We start from the raw sequence: 3,354 nt of genomic DNA, 5'->3' as shown, positions 1-3,354 counted from the left end.
ACAGAGAGCCGCCAACGGGTGGCCAACCAGGACCAATCAACGAAAGGCGGCCACAGCCTCAAAGAAAAAGCACGAGGCGGGCCGACCAAAAAACACGCAGTGAGCAGCCAGGCTGACCGGGGACCAACATCGAAAAGTAAAATCCGCTACAATGACACAAGCAAAGCCACTAAGGAATATACAAACCGAGAAACATGGCAAAGCAAGCGCTAACGTCAAGCTAGCCGATCAAAAAACATACATACAATGTTGGCAATAAGATTGACTTGACATATTTGGAAATTATTTCAATGCAACACAAGACTGATCAATGAGATTCCAAAAAACCTGTCTTTTTCATTTTGGTCTTTTTTTAATTTTTGGCTTCTCAACGTATTTTCAGCCGGTTTTCACTGGGTTGGTATTGTACAACCCATTTCAAAATCAGACTTTGCTTACTGTCAAGCTTGGTCGTAAGGATATAGTCCATGTAAAACTTCCTGCCGTTGCCAGGTTTGAGAGCATCGCAAACCCTGGTGGAATTTGGCCACAGGGCCTGCCCCATGTTGTGTAAAGCCCTGGCCATTGCATAGACTGCATTAACTACAAATATAATCTTGAACTCCGGTTGGAACGGAGCATCCCGCAACGAGTGCTTCCCGCAGCTTGGATTGTGAAGACTGCACTGGAATTGGTTCTCCCAGAACTCCCTGAAGCAAGTATTCATGGTGTTGTTGTAAGGATGGAAAACCCTGAAGTAGTCGTTGAACTGCCGGATCTTATAGGAGGCCAGCTCGATGGTAAATGCTCCAACAGCGACGGCTTCGCTGCCCCTCACAACGCTCTCCGGGGCCCCTCAACCATCGCTGACCACCTAGGTGAAAGTGAGGTTAATACGGGTGGCTGCCACCAGAAGTTCGCAGGCGTCTTCGCTGCAGTTGAACAGGATGACCACCTTGGCGTTGGACTTCTGCTGCAGAGAGCGAATCACATTCTCATAGCTCCAGAGACTCATGGATCAGCTCACCTTTGGTGAGGTGGCAATGAGATGTGGCGGGCGTGAGCCTCTTCTTGAAAGGCATCGATGCCCATTTCGCCGTAGTCACCTTCCGAGGCCGCAGTCGATACGTAGGTCCAGTTCAAGTAACGGAGGATTTCGGCCATGGCTTTGGCCTGGAAGAAATCGCGGGGGACGGTGAGGGCAAAATAGTCCTAACAAGTTTTGGCGCTGAGTTTGGCCCTGTTTGAGGCGTAACTAATCTTGCCACCTGGAAAAAAAAGAAACAGAGAGGGTTGAGGCTCATTCTTTTCTTAGTGGAGTTTAGAAGTTTCCTAGGTTCCATGGAGGCTTTCAAAACCTGAAACCACCAATGAATAATTTGAGCCCAGCAGATGTGGTAATTCCATTTCTAGAAAATGAGTAATAAAATAAAGACTCAAAAGAGATGGTTGGGTAGAATCAGCTGTGGCTAAATACAAACTGCCAAGGAAAGTTTAATCTAAGTGTGGTTGTGTTACTTTGAATAAATATACTGTTCTACAGGCAGCTTTTTTTAGAGGATTGTCAAGATCCCAAATATAGGCGTTAACATAAGGCAAATGGCAGATCACAGCTCTCAAGCATTCAACAAAGCTTTACCAGGAGTGGGATTTGAACCCACGAGGACATGCATCCATTGGAACTTAAGTCCAACGCCTTAACCACTCGGCCATCCTGGTGCTTTTCCGCTTATTCAAATCAAAGAATTTCCAGGAACAAGAGTGCAAAAACAGGCAATGAGAACAGGCCATGGAGGAGTATAATCTGGTTGATTTTTTTAGAATTGCGTAATCTGTAAAGTTTGTAGAAGACCCCAACTGGACATATAGTAGCTCTCAATTGGCAGTGTTCATTTTACATCTGAAAAGTGATGGGTCCCCGGGACTCGCATGCTCAAAAATCTATGGGTCCCGACGGAGATCTATGGGTCCCCAAAATTTAGTGTTATCGAGGTTGAAATTGTAAATCGGCGACAAATATATAATATAAATCTATATTTTCATTCAGTTGTAATCATCACACTTAATTGGTTATACAAAGCAGTTATCACTTCAGATTTTTCAGTTCACAAAAATATTATGCATTATACAAAATAATAATGCTGAAATATTGGTCTATATATTCATGCAGTTTTAATCACTTCAGATTTTTCAGTTCATATATTCTTCGTGGTTTGCTGTTCTGCCACAGTTGTAATGCCTTCTCAAGGTCCAATTGTTTGGTACGATGCACCTTCATAAGCTGGTGTTGTTGTGTGCACGCATCACAGAACATGTAGCCTCCATTATCATCCTCCTCATAGTGTAACCAGGAATATAATTTAGTCCATTTTGGCAGAATAGTCATTTTCTTGCTAGGAGTATTCTTTTATTTTCTTTCATTGAATCGTTCGCTTCAACACACGTGTTTTCCTTGCCTGCGCGATCTTCTGAAGAATTTCTCCAACGTTTTTTCGTGCCGGAATTATTGCCGTTTTTACCACTTTCTGTATTATGTTTCGACTTATTACTGACACTGAAGAAATTACCAATTTTTTGTTGATTTGCACCTTATACCAAGCGGGCAAACAAGAACACTGAATTGGTCTACTAAAACAATCAACACAAGTCTCTAGGACGTGCTCATGACTTCTCAGTGCATTAAAGTGACAATGTAGTGAAAAAACAGCAGTAACATTTAGCAGCAACCACATTTCCAAATCAATTGATAAATAAGACATGAATAGGCTACCCATTATTTTATAAATAAGCAAAATAAAGATATATTTTTTGTGTTGTTTTTTATGTGTTGTTCTGTTTGTATACTGAAGAGCGCCTGATGAGTCAGCAGGATGAATCACTGGTGAATATTTTCCAAAGACATGTTTAGAAATCCCTACTGTGGCTATAAAGAATCCCTGAAAGCAGATATTTGTTCAGGGAAACAAAGCGGGAGTTTGTTTCTCCAGGCTTGGCCTCCTAATCAAAGTGTCTAATTAAGACAGTTTGTTTCCACCTATTAGAGCGCAACTACTCACAATTATGGGTTCAAACCTTGCCGAGGCGGTGCTCAGGATGTGCATTCAAACATCGAACAATAACCGGCATCCCGGTTGCCCGGTTCATTGGACAAACAGAGTTTTGTGAAGCCCGTGTAGTTGAATTGTGCCATTCTATTGCGAATTTAGCAAGCGAGACACGCCCTTGATGGACTCTCAACCCAAGCAAAAAACAAAGATGAACTCAATCCTATAGTTTCTGTACTGTCTTTGCCTGAATATTCAAATATTTTGATACTGTTTGAACGAGAAATGGACTGAATTTTAGAAATTATATACAAAACATCTCGGGCATTTC

The 3,354-nt window shown here is 42.2% G+C and overlaps 1 non-coding gene across 1 annotated transcript; it reads right to left on the bottom strand.

The window, feature by feature from the left end:
- Positions 1–1,615: 1,615 nt before the first annotated feature.
- Positions 1,616–1,698, bottom strand: trnal-uaa (transfer RNA leucine (anticodon UAA)). The gene has a single exon. It is a non-coding gene; the product is annotated as a tRNA-Leu (tRNA).
- Between the last annotated feature and the right edge of the window lie 1,656 nt (positions 1,699–3,354).

This window comes from Urocampus carinirostris, chromosome 4 (assembly GCF_059441175.1).
Source record: "Urocampus carinirostris isolate Australia breed hairy pipefish chromosome 4, RoL_Ucar_1.0, whole genome shotgun sequence".
Taxonomy (NCBI): Eukaryota; Metazoa; Chordata; class Actinopteri; order Syngnathiformes; family Syngnathidae; genus Urocampus; species Urocampus carinirostris.
The sequence above is the reverse complement of the archived record's forward strand: the minus strand, read 5'-3'. Positions and strand labels throughout refer to the sequence as shown.